The 13,711-nt window shown below is 44.1% G+C and overlaps 1 long non-coding RNA gene across 1 annotated transcript; it reads right to left on the reverse strand.

Moving 5' to 3' along the window:
• Positions 1-582: 582 nt before the first annotated feature.
• LOC128080040 (uncharacterized) lies at positions 583-5,862 on the reverse strand. The gene is made up of 2 exons (XR_008206462.1): positions 5,741-5,862; positions 583-3,933 (listed from the first exon to the last, which is right to left on the reverse strand). It is a non-coding gene; the product is annotated as an uncharacterized LOC128080040 (long non-coding RNA).
• Positions 5,863-13,711: the final 7,849 nt, after the last annotated feature.

Below are 13,711 nucleotides of genomic sequence, written 5' to 3' on the forward strand. Positions count from 1 at the left end.
CAAAAACTGAAAACTTGGATGAGAGTGGGCACTGCAATGGCGTGGATCACTTCAGAACACTTTTCTATCCTGGTTTACTTCCTTTTAACTCAAGTTCAAATTCACTTGAACCACTTGAAGCACCAAACTACTTATTATCCAGCATAAGGAAAACCAAAAGATCTACCTCTCTGGACACAATACTCTTTTGCTGGAATTTTTTTTTTTTTTTTTTTTAGAGCTATATTGCAAGAGACTTCTACCTCTTCACAATTAAAAAAAAAAAAATTACCCATATCTGGTCCTTCAAGGCCCTCATCTGGATGTGTACACTGGAAACAGGATCAAACAGAAGAAGGACAGAGACAGTAAGGCTGACTGAGAGATAAATCAGTAAATTTACTTTATAGACACACAACTGTTTCCTCATATATTTCCATTGTATTTAGTGTACCTTCTTTTGATTTCTGAAAAGCCTCTGCCTATATTCTGCTTACTAGAACAATTAACCGAGGCTTGTACTTATCCTAAGACCTCTTAAATTAACACTCTGTATTATTAAAACTCAAAACAGTGTTTCCCAGACTATTTTCAGTGTTGACATTATCTTTAACAGTGTACAAACCTCTGATACTACTGCATTTAGACAGCATGTGGGACGCAGTGTTTGGATTATTACCTGTTATTTCACTGTGTATAGATTTGTTTGTTTGTTTTTTCCTTTTTTTCCTCCCCTATAACAAGATATAATTATCAGAGGTACACACAGAGAGAGTGTTTAAGTCCCCATTCTGGAAATAACAAAAATTGGGAAATGCCAAGTAGTGTCAAGAGATGACAAACGTGGTTCATCCAGTTTTCTGTGTGAATTGTGCAGGCTGTTTAGTGACGCCTCTGGCTAAATATTTTTTAGTTTCTGTTGAAATGGAACACAAGATTATCTCCTGTCTCCTGTAACTTGCATATCAATATTTTTTCTTCCTTGGTGATGATAGTTAGGGAGTTGTTAAATTCAAAACAGGAACATGACTGCATAAATAAACCAAAGTAATCCTAACCCATAGGGAATTGGTATCCAGGTACTCAGCCAACCAAAACTGAACATGTTTATGTAAGAAAAGGACTTGTATTCCCTGTTCTTTGCCAGGCCCCTTGGTAATTAATGTCCCAGTACAAAACTGTTCATTCACTAACACAACATACATGTCATGTGTAGCTCTTTCAAAGGTTCTGAGCAGTCCTAAACTCAGTAACAAGAATTACTGTGAGTCTCTCCAGGTCTAGCTGGAGACAGAAGGAGGAGTGTGTATGGAGTAGAAAGGGGAAGGCAGGCAGCACAGATTGTCCATTTCAGGTATGAGGTAGCTGAGAGCAAAGAGCCCATAGCAAATCCAAAGTAACAAACAACTTTAAACCCCAGTATGATTCTGTCTCCAAAGGCACAGGCAATATGTCATGCACTTGCTGACCCATACTGAAATGGCCAGGTAGGACCACTCAGACTCACACTCAGACAATTGGCTGGTTGATAGGATTCCATAAAGGAGGAATCAAAGCCAGAAATCCCTCTGAAATGCCAGCTTCAGCTGTGCATCTCTGTTCTTCCCCCAACCTCCTCAGCCCTGAAGGGAACAGGCCAGATGGTGATACAAAGCCAAAAAGCACTGTCTGAGATGTTTGCTTTATTGCTGAGAAATCAAATCATGTTTTGAAGCACAGATTTTGTTTGGGGCCAGCCAAATCTGAAGGCATTGAGGTTTGTCAGAGCCAAGCAAACTCTGTCCCAATCCTTTAGCCAAATATTTTGCACTTCCAAAGTAATCATAGGTCTATATCTGTAAACATATATAGGGTGTGTGCAGGACCTTGTAGCAGGAATAAGAAAGGAAGGGAAAGTTGCTTACTGTGTGACCAACAACGCATACTGTCAGGCAAATATGGTCTAAAGCAAGTCTGGAATTGAGAAGTTTATCTACTGAGCCTTTTTTGTTTGTTTTAAGAAGCTTTTGCCAGGGAAGATGCCATGTTACCAGGAAATGGCTTTTTGATGTGATATCTTATGTTCTGCTGAGTTCTTCTGGAAAAGTCAGTGGACTGGATGCCCAGCTCCATGAAAACAATTGAGACTAGGTCTCCAGATACAAAGGAGCTGCTTCCCATCAACAGACTACTTTTTAAAAATATTTGTGAAGGCACGGTAAGCATAAGCAACCCTGGAAAGATTATTGTTGTTAACGTTTCTAACCTGTTGACATACTTTTCTCAACATAAACCCCCTTATCACATCCTGAAGGAAAAAAAAAATCACCACATGAACAACCACTTGCTGCCCTCATATGACATCAGGCTGCTCTCCAAGCGAGACCCCTGGCACGGCGTGGTCCTACCAGGAGTCTGGCAGGGAGACATTTCCTATGCTACACTTTAGATATAATTTGGTTAAAGTAGGGAGGGAGAAATAAAGACAGGCCCACCAGCACACCTCCACTTGCTGTTTTAATTTCCTCAGTCCCACAGATGAGTGTAAACAATCACTGGCCAAGATAAGCATGGAAAGGAAAAACATACCAAAAGGCACATGGCTGTACTCAGGCTGCCTGTAAATGGAGGCCACAAGACTGCTCTCAGTGTCGCTTGTTTACCTCTAGCCCGTGTGGGTAAGTTGGTGAGCCCCACTGTGCTTGTATCAGCAGTTGCACACTAAGACACATGGACAGGAGTTGAGTTGACTGCCAGTGGAGGGACTGAACCGTGACACCACATCAGCCTCCCACTGCCACTGTAGTGCTGAATCCCAAAGCAGCTACAAACCCCATGGCTGACAGGACAAATGCAGGCCATTCATATTGGAAGAGGATCTGCCTGCAAGCTGCCATCTGCGGAGAGGTAAAGACATTTGCCCTGTAGAGAAGTGAGTGAAAAATATTCGTCTTCCCATGAAAGTACTGAGTCTTATTAGCAAATAATATGCAAAGAGATTTTGTATTGACTACAGCAAGATTTACTGCTTCACGAAGTGTGAGATTTTCTCAGCTGCACATTTTCTTGGGGCACATTTAACACATTTTCAGTAAATTATTAAAGTTCTAGAGGTTGATTTTGGCATAGGGTACTACACAATGCCCAGTCATTTTGGACAAAGCCATAAAAGCCTCTGTTCAAGATCAGTGCAGTCACGATGCCCATTGGGGAATTCGTGAGGAGAAAACTGCAAAGAGACGGGAGATTCAACTGGCACTTCCTGAGAGTAACACTGCTTGTGGTCATGTCCTCTTGCTTGTATCTTGCTCACAGTGAAAGAAGAGTTCTGAGCGCTTTCCTGTGTTTCACCATAACTGCATAGGTGTTGAAGTTGAAAGAGATGATTAGGTTTGACCTGCCTCATCAGGAGTCAGTGTTTCTGACAACTTTCTTTGGATAGCTTGCTCCAGTGGCTTCCTTGTCTCCTGACAATAAATTATCATTTTCACATGAACTTGGCAAATGTCAATTGCTTCCTTTTCAGTTTGGGAGGTTTTATATTCTCTTGAGAAGAGTGGCTGTTGTGTGCATGAGACCATTTCAATCCCACTGGTACCACAGAAGGGGCCAAATATGCCCTGGTACATGAAGTAGCGATGTTCACGATTCTTAGAAATAAATCTATTGCTCAACCTTGCTGACATGTACAAGAAGCCCTGCTGGGACATTTACAGATTCTGAGATAGTAGCTTTGAGGAGATTTTCCATGAGACACTGGATAGTCAGTGAGAAATGGAGCACTGCATGGCAAGGGACAGTTACCTCCACCTGCTCAGCAGAGAGAACATATGAAGGTGGCCACAGGCTGACAATAAGTTAAAGAAACAAATGACATCCATCTTCCCTGTATGGTTGCCTGTCAAGTCCGTGACTTCCAACTTGCTGACTGGAGCTAACATAGTGCTGGTGGGCAGATAGTCCCTGGAGCAATGGCTGAAATACAATGAATTTCCTAACTAGTTAGTAATTAAACAAAAGCAGCGATGCCTGTTGATCTGCTGTGTAGGGAACAACCTTGTCTCATTGTTGCTGCTGCAACTAGTATTTAAAGGGGCTCCAAACCAAACCCTGCTCAGTCACATCGACTGACACATCCATGATATCCCAACCAACACAGCAGCAAATCATAGAATGACCAAGGTTGCAAGAGACCTGCAAGATCATTTAATCCAACCATCCAGCTACCACCAGTATCTCCCCACTAGACCATGTTCCTTAGTGCAACATCTAAATGTTTCTTCAACATGTCCAGAGACAGTGACCCAACCACCTTCCTGGGCAGCCTGTTCCAGCATTTGACCGCTCTTTTGGAGAAGAAACTTTGATCAAGAGATCACTGGCCCTAAGACAGCTTCTAACATCCAGCAGCTTTTTTGTTATTAATGGAAGTAATGGGAATAGGAGCAAGAGTAGCTACACAGAACATTGTTTCTCTGGGAACAAGAAAAATGCACACACAACAGTGGTAGAAAACTATTTTGGATTCCAACAATGATGGAAACTAACATGAGTTTTGCAGAGGCATAAATTTTTAGTCCTCTAGGCTAATTACACCACTATAAAATAAAGCAATAAAATATGACTGAATTGCTTGAGATGGAACACGGAAAGGGGAAGGCAGGAGAAGTAAGAAGAAGGGCAATTACCAGGACATTGTAATAAAAAACTGTCCAGCTTTCAAAGTTTAGCATTCCTATCTGATAGCTGATCTAGCAGCGTCAGGAGGACTCCGAGCAACGTGCACAGCACTTTAAACAGTTAAGAAAGGGCGCTTGATTATGCTGTCCTTCCAGGCTACAGAGCTCCAGTAATTAAAGACATGCACACATGGGCAATCCTTAAACATTTATCAATACAGAGGGAACCACAGCTCCAGGCTCAGTCTCACCAGTGAGGTTTGAGGCTCCTGCATCCCTGGAAGCAGCAGGCTTATGCTGCCAACATCAGAACATGCTTTGATTGTGTTTCTAAAGCACAGGCTTGCTCCAGCTGGACTCCAGCTCTTCATTTCCAGAAGGTCAGTGATAGGCTGGAAAGACTGGATGAGGCAAATACAGGCACTTTCTCACTACTCCAAATAAAGGAGCATCAATTCCAGTGAACCAAAACTACATAGAGATATGAAGAGCATATCTCTGCATACTCTATATATTCTATAGTCTCTTGATATACTCTATATCTATAGAGATATCTATAGAGATATCTAGAGATATCTTGTGCTCCATGCAATGAGCAGAGTGTTTTCAAACACAAAATATGAAGATACAAACTTTTTAAACAGAAAACAGTTTCTGCATCAGCATTTATCCCCTTCTGCTTCCAGTGATCATTGGTGGGAACTGACAATAAGTTAAAGAAACAGAAGACTTTCATCACTTTGTATGGTTGCTTATCATAACATTGCTGCCATCTTTCCACAACATTCCCAGTCATCTCAGATAAACTGGAGGATGCTATGCTTGGCTTATTATTTTTTTCCCCAGGGACCACTGGCTGCTATGCGATCCTGGCACCATGTTTGTCTCTGAAGCCCAAACACAAAATAAGGCTGACAAGACCACTCTGAAATGCTCTGTCTTCATGCATGCAAGCAGAAGAGCTACAGACTGCAAGTGAGACGCTGTTAGCATAACGTAGCAATTGAACAGATCAATACAATGGGAAAGGCATTTCAACAGATGCGTGATGATGGAAGAACAAGCACGATAGAAAGGTATTATAAAGAAAGAAGATTGCTCACCTGTATCTGAAGGTTCCAGGTTCACAGGGGAAAGCTCCACCAAACAGGGACCTCCAGAAAGAAAGCCTCCTCAGTGGCAGTCAGCCCTTAAATGAGGTCTAAGAGAGGTGCAGCCAGGCTCCATCTCTTCCGGTCACACAGTTGAATTGCCTTCACCTGTGCTCCCAGGGCTGACTTTCCCCAGGTGCTCAGTCAGTGGTTCAGGCCATGACTCAACAGTTCCCATACATATAGCAACAGCATAATTAACATCCAACATTGTACACTGGAAAATGAGAGCAGGGTTAGATGGCCTTACTGAGGCAAACGTTTATAAATATCCTGCAAAGTCCCACTGGGCGTACAGCTTGGTGTAAGACCCTACTGAATGTTGAAACATCAGTTCGGCTTGCCTGATGTTTAGCCTCACATCTTTATTTATGTTTGGAACCACCCTCTGCTCTCCTGAGCACAGTTAGATTTTAACCATTTCAAGAAAGAGGCAGTCAGCATTTAGGCTAGCTCTAGAAGTTACAGGGTAAGGATAAAAGCCAGGCAATGTTTGCAGGAAGAGATACTGTGCATATTTTCATTTGCTTTTGAATCGTGCTTTCACTTTATGTGCCACTTCTTTTATCAAACCTCTTGTGAGTCCAAAACTAATTCACAGAGTGGGGAGGGAGCTTACTGAGGCCAACATCTAACTCTATGTTGCAGGTCAAGCTCTGTTGTTTTCACTCTGCCTGGCCATCCAGTAACATGGCCCTGCCCTCACAGATGTGCTATCCAAGGAAACTTCTGGGAGAATGCACCATCCAGGTCAAATCTGTATGTTCAGTGGACACATCCACACACTACTACTAAGTCAGCATTTGTTTGCATGTAAAGCATTAAGCTGAAGAAGCACCTTTTTCTTATGCTCAGGCTCAGAATGCAAAAATCTCTCCAAAAGACTTAACTGTGCCTATTAGCCTGCTCAAGATCAGTTTCCTCTCACTGATGATTTCTGTATTATAAAAGTATCGCTGTTGCTGCTGTGAGGTGCACAGTGCAGCAGCTGAAGACCTCATCTATGCTACTATAAACTGTAGATGTTCAGCGCTTGGGAGATCACATGCTAGAGCATGCTGCTGTGACCTGGCCACTGAATTAGTTAAAACAGGGTGTGTACTGCACCAGAAGGCAGATTGCTCGAGCTGTTGAGTTATCCTATCTCTTTTGTGCTCCAGGAAAGAGTGCTGGGTTGTATCCCACTTCCTCCAGTCAAAGACCTTGCTCTGCAATCCAGTCTCTGAACACTTATGTTTTAGCATTGCTGACCTCCAAACCCCAGAGAATTCACTCAGTGGATATTTCAAATGCTTAAGTGAGCTACAAGTAGAAGGAATGCAGGTACATGAACTTTATTCCATTCCAGGCTCCAGAATACTGACTGGTGTTGCCCAGCTGACTGGCAATTTGGGTTACATCATTCAACATTGCTTCAGAAGAACAAATTCACACATTGAATTTTGGCAATGTGCGCAAAAGCCCCCTTCCAAAAGATGTTGTCTTACTAGGGAGAAAGCAGAAAGAGGGGAGAGAAGTGGTCTTCTCAGTGATGATGCATCCCATGGTCTTGAGCAATCCCTGAGCCATTATCTCAGGATCTCACATTTCAAATACTGTAATAAATAGAACCACTCCTCAAGAAACTGGCAGACTGTGGGCACCTTCCAGCATCTCTACTGGGACTCTCAGAGCAGGCAACCTTTGGCAGTCTTACTTTGGATGGGGGAACCTTTTCCCACATCTGTAATAGCTCCATTTTTGACAGTGAAGATGTGTCTGGAGGGCCAGTATTTTCTTGTAAACATAAGTTGAATACTTTCATTATAGAAGTGACAAATTCTCTGTTAAAAATGTATAGTCTTCCCTCTCTAATATCCTGGTGGCTGGATCCCATAATCCACCTTTACCTTGCCTGTCACCTTCCCTCACTACAGACCTGGGCAGTGTCACGAACCAACCAGAGTTTAGCAGGCAGTCAGGCTATTTTGAGACCCTTCCTCCTTCTCTCCTCTGCTTTTCTCTCCTCTGCTATGCGTATAGAAGACCTCAGAGGAAGGAAACTGGCAAAGTCAGAGAGAGAAGAAAGGAAATTAAAATCTTCAGATCCCCCGGGCTAAATCCTTTCTTGCTGACAGGAGCAGGTCTGCTGTAGGACTCAGTGGGAGCTGCTCCCCCTCTGCCTGCTATAGGATGGGATGATGTGAGACTGTGTTACCTTGGTGGAAGCACATGTGAAATGGCTCAGGAGCAATGTCAGAATGCACTTCTGGCAGGTGAAAGCTCATCATGCCCCAGTGCTAGGGTCACATAATCTGGGGAGACATGGGGAGGAAGGAGAGCCTGTAGGACAAAAGGAGTGTCCTACACCTACTGCTCTTGTTAGAGAAATGTGCTTGTGAACCTGAAAGTTGAGAGACATCTAGGTCTGACAGTCTGCAACAAGCACTCATCCGTGGACCTGCAGAGGTAGCTTCCATTTGTCTACATAGCAACATAGGGCACTGGGAAAAACTAGCTGTTCACCACAGCACTTTCTTGGGCTTTTAGTTCTGACCTGCCACAAGCATTAAGCAGTTTGGCTGTTCCACTGCTAGCCACTACCACACCATCTGGGCACATACCAAATTATTTTTGATGTGAAAATGCTTCTGCTTAACTCATCCTTATTATCCCCCATCTAAGCCTGTGGCCACACCGTATCTTTTGTGATCAGCTTTGGGAGACAATACAGTCACAGAAAGGGTAAGAAAGAGCAGTGGGGGCAGAAATCCTGACTCCTTGATTGCTATTTGCTACCGCTTCTGAGAGGACACAGGACAGGCAATGTGAACTGCAGCAGCTACTCCATTTTCAGCTGAGGAGATCTCTTCCTCAGGTCTTGCACAGTGATCTCTTTGTATCCAGAGTAGGTGCAGAAGTCATCATATTTTCTTAGCATTGATTTCTCAAAGAATGAACTTTATAGAAACCACATGTAATTGGCTTACAGACCGATGCTACCAACACCTGCCATTCCTATTTATGTCTATTTTTAATATCTCTTCACACAGTGCTGATGCAGCAGAATCTGTTCTATAATATCCTTCCTAAGAGCTGAGCTTTGCCAAGAAATTTTGCACTACCACATGGAGAAATAAGCAGATATATCTCCAGAGGAAATGGACGAAGCCTTCTGCTTATTTCTGTGTGATTCAAAAGATTCTTTCTGACTTCATCTCACACAGGTACGCCAAGTTCCTATAAAAAGAGAAGAATAACCCTGAGCAGGTTGGCTGCCCTTGGACAAGCTCTGATGTAGGAAATGTGCCCAGGCCCTTGGCAGTGCAGCTCCTCTCAACGCATGACAGCTCTAACTGCTTGCGATTGTGAACAGCTTCTCTGTACCAATCAGTTATTTTCCCCTTGTTGTGAATGACTGACCTCTTAAGCCATTAGCTTTAGGACTGCCCAGTTATTCAGAAAAGGTCCACACTACTTCTTCTCAACCCAAATCCAAAACCTGGGCTCCTATCCTACGCTAATCTACACCACCTTAAATAGCAGGATTTATATGAGTGTTGCTTCTATATTTTAAAATTTAGATACAAGTGAAATGCTATGTGGAAGAGATCCACACTATGCATACAAATAATCTGTCTCCTTCCTGACAAAGCAGCTTTACTGAGTTCATATTCTGCATATGGTGAAGATGAGACTGAACCCCCCTGAGCTATTTGGATCATCTGCCTCAATACATCTCAGCTATGTGATTCCTCTTGCCTACTCCTGACAACAGAGTCTATCTTGCTTGCTATCCTCACTTTGCTGCTGCAGATAATTCTACATAGCTTTCAGATATCAGCTACAGAAACCACGCCAGCTTCTCTGTAGTTGCTTTTGCTAGTAGCTTGTCACAATTCAGCGGTGACAGGAAACTGAATTTCATCTCTGCATTCTGGAGCAAGTGAAAACACTATTTGATATTTAATGGACCTTTGTTCTTTAGCATGGAGCTGTTTACCATTGTATTTTGGCAATTTCTTTGGAGACAGCAGCACAAGGGGGTTGTTTCTGCGGAAGGCCAGAAATTCAGGGCTCCTCTTGCTTGTTTCTGCCACACCTGGAGGAAGATGCTTCTGGGCCTCATTACGTGTGGGTGAGTCCACATCTCTCAAGAGCCCATGCTCTGTAGTCAGGAGCTGTTGCAAGTATCCATTCTTTTCTTTCCAGACTACTTTCCACTCCTTTTCCTTCATGCTTCTAGCTGGTATTCAGACTCCCTCATATATCACCTGTGTCCAAGAGCACTTTTTAAGCAGCATCCAGGTGACCCAGGCCTCCAGCAGCTGTAAAGCTTTGTAGAGAAGCTGGTGTAACAGCTCTATGCCTCTTGCTTTGGCTTCTTCTCTATCCAATCCTCAAAATCAAAGCAAACCTACTCAACTGTCTCCCATTGCCAATTATTCCCACTCTGGGCACACTGTGCTTCTTCCACCCTGCTCCCTGTTTTGGTAGGAAATGCTTTGCAGGGTGTGCTGCCCAGTGAATAAGGAAGTTGATCCCCTAGCGCAACTCTTCCACCAAGTGGATCAGATGACAAGAAAGAAGAAGAAATTCAGGGACCAGCACCCTGCAGAGACATAACCACTGTCTGCCCCCGTCCTCTCTTCTGCCATTGCTGCAGACTCAGGGGCAGTCTGCCACATGCTAGAACTACAGTGAAGTGTGAGATGAAAGATAATGGAGAACGAGGAGTAAGCCCCCCACCCCAGCTCAGGGAAATAGATTATATGTATTGAGAGGCTGTGAAACATTTGCCTTTCAAAAGCAGAGGTGCTAGCACATTCATGCTTAAATTAGGCTCTGTTACCATACACCAGACCTTGCCAATCTTCATTACATTGCACGAGCTTCTGATTCAATAGTGCTCTCTGAGGCCTAGCAGGCTCTCCTGGTGTCTCCTGGCAAGCTGCTGCTTAGTGCATCATGCAGTAGCTTCATGCATGGTGGGAGAATAAGTGGCTGCTCTATTCAGATCCCATCTCACTTGCACTGCCATAGTCACACTGAGAAAGCTGCAAGCAAACCAAAAACACCTTTCAGCACAAACTCCTTTTGTTAACAGGCGATGGTAGTCTTCCCACAACGTCTGAGCAAGAGACAATCTCTGCCACAAATGCTTGGGTGTTGCCTCTGGAATTTGGAAGGATGAAATCATTACACGTCCTCCCACCCTCTCACTTTGAGGCATTTCTAACTGGGATCATATGATGCGGTTGCCTCCAATTAGACGGGACTGGGATCAGTGATTCAGGAGGTCATTTCCAGGCCTGCAGCCCTTAAATAGTATGGAAAGAGTTAGTGTGAGGTCGCCAGGGGAAGGCAACAATAATTGTTAAAAATGGCTCAGGGTCTGGTAGTGTGTGAGGAGGGCAGGAGAGGGGAGATCCAAGGCGCAGCTGTCACTTAACTCTGTTTGTGAATTTTGGTGAATCCTGAATCGTGCTGCCCTTACACTCGCAGTGTTTTTGTCCCCTGGGAGCACCGTCTCTTCTCGGCCTCCATGTGGTCCCAGGGGCTGTGCATGCCATTGACTCACCCTGCTGTTGGCTCCGTGGCTCAGCACACACTAGCTGTGTATTGAGTGACACAGCTTTCTGGTGCCCCTTGAAGTGGCTGCTATGCAGTGTTGTGTTATACAGCTCTGTGTCACATCCCTGCCCTAAGAAAGATGTGCTTGTCACTCCCTTCCATCTCAGGAACATCTCCTGGTGTGGTACAGCAGGTAGTGCTGCACCTTTTGCTTCAGCCCTCTGCAGGGCAGCTGCAGGTTCAGGAGTACAGGTCCTAGTGTGTCTAATTGGATGGGCAGGCTGCTTTAAGAGCCTTCACTCCTAAAAAAACAAAAGTTGAGCACTCTAATTGACTACCGCAAAATAAAGCCCTTCTCTTCTTTCCCACATGCTTGCAAAATGTTAAGTAACATTCTCTTGTCTAAACTGGGACGGATCCCTGCACACGTCGGGCACGCAGAGCCTCAGAAGAGCTTGCTTGTACATGGTATGCAGCCCGAAATGTTTATGCACAAATATGTTTATGTGGATGTGTTTATATTCACAAGTAATTATGCAGCAGCAAAGCATTTCACAGGCTTGCCCTCCCTCTGCCTCCAACAAATAGTGCCTTTAATGTCCTAATGATGTACCAATTCAACGTTTACATGCCCCCCATCCCCCTTCTTTTTTTTGTGCAAGCGGTTGTCTGATGTTTGACAGCACTACTTCCTGCCTCTTACCAGCAAGACCAGCAACTGCCTTTCATTTCCTTAAAGAAGAAACCCACATTTGTACTGACTGAAGGCAAAGAATCTATAAAACATGTTTTCTGAGGAGTAATTTCTGGGCACGGTGCGATGCCAGTCTCCAGCCCTGATGCCAAAAGCTGTTGTTCTGTAACTTATTACTGCTAGTTCCTCCTTTGGCCCGTGGATCAGAGTGTGTGTACTAATAACTCAGCAGAATAGTACATGTGGTAAGATATTCAGTAATACTCAGCTTTACCCATGCATTCTTTCTGCTTTGTTTTTGTACAGAGTTCCCCTTCTTCTTACAGTTAAGCCTGGACATATTTTTCTATTTTAAATTTTCCAATGATTTGTACAAGAGAGTATTAAATTGCTAAAGGGCATCTTAAGTATTACAGCTCTGTTAAACTTGAATGAAGCAATGCAAATCTGGAACACATTTAATAAATCTGCAGCTTGATAAGCAAACTTTCTTTGCAAAATGTGACATTCCATTGCACTAATCAGCCACGTGAAAGACCTGCCTCTAATTCTGGTATTCTTTAACTTCCTCACCCAAGGACTCCAAGCAGCTGCGCTTGCCCCCCTCCTCCCCCCACACTTTTCTTGGCACCACTGAGTTTAAAATCGTTCCTACATCCTTCAGCAGAAGGTGTGCAGGAGCCTGGCGCTGCAGACCCTAACGAGTTGTCTGCATGGCTTTACTGCATTTTATGTTTTCTAACATTAGTTTTTTTTTAATTGAAGAGTGAGAAGACAGCACTTTCAACTCTGAAGGCTCACAGTAAGTGTGTGGAAGCCGTATCAAGAAAATACTTTTGTCAGTGGCTGCAGGGGGAAGAGTTTAAGCTGGGCCAACCAGAGTTGCCTGGGAAAGCTTGGAGACTCAACAGATTTTATTTTAGTGTTTTCCTTTTCCTTTCCTTTTTTCTTTTTTTTTCTTTTTCACCCCCCCTCCCCCCCTTTTTTTTTTTTTTTTCTCAGTGTGCTCTTTAACTTAAAAAGATCACAGGTCATCTCCAGGGTGATGCACCTCTTTAATTTCACCCACAGAGGCACTGGCAGCTGGATTGGGCTCCACAGGGAAACACTTGTGAAATGTGAGATCGCCGCTGCAGTGGCGATGTGGGGCAGCGAGTCAGTTGTGTGGGACAACAACCCTTATGGAGGGCTTCTGGTGTGCTCCAGGCCCTCAGGTGGAACAGCTGCTGCCATGCCAGCTCCCCGTACCTCCTGGTCTCAGGGTGTGGGATGCAGTCTGTGTGCTGGGCTCCACAGTTATGTATATCGTATCACATGAATTTGGGAGGAAACAGTATGAAACCATTCAAAGCAGATTTCACCCTTTATGAAGAGTCTGTATAACCTCTCAGAACTGTTGATAACACAGCAAAGAAAGAACTCCAGGCATCTATGATGAAAGCTTCCACTTTCTCACATCATCCTTATTACAGTCAGCACTTCTTGCCTGGGATGGCCTTTGGACTCAGTCCTGATCCCGGGCTGACAGGGAAGGCAGAGCACACACAGGCCACATGGCTGCTGTACTTCTGTGAACTGTGGCACCGTGCTGATCTCTGCGCCTGGAGCCAGTCAGTGGGTCGAGCTATTCCTCAGTGAGGCTTAATTCCTGTTCAACATCTCATAGGAGCTTCATT

Source organism: Tympanuchus pallidicinctus, unplaced genomic scaffold (assembly GCF_026119805.1).
Source record: "Tympanuchus pallidicinctus isolate F22 unplaced genomic scaffold, pur_lepc_1.0 scaffold1, whole genome shotgun sequence".
In the NCBI taxonomy this organism is placed as follows: domain Eukaryota; kingdom Metazoa; phylum Chordata; class Aves; order Galliformes; family Phasianidae; genus Tympanuchus; species Tympanuchus pallidicinctus.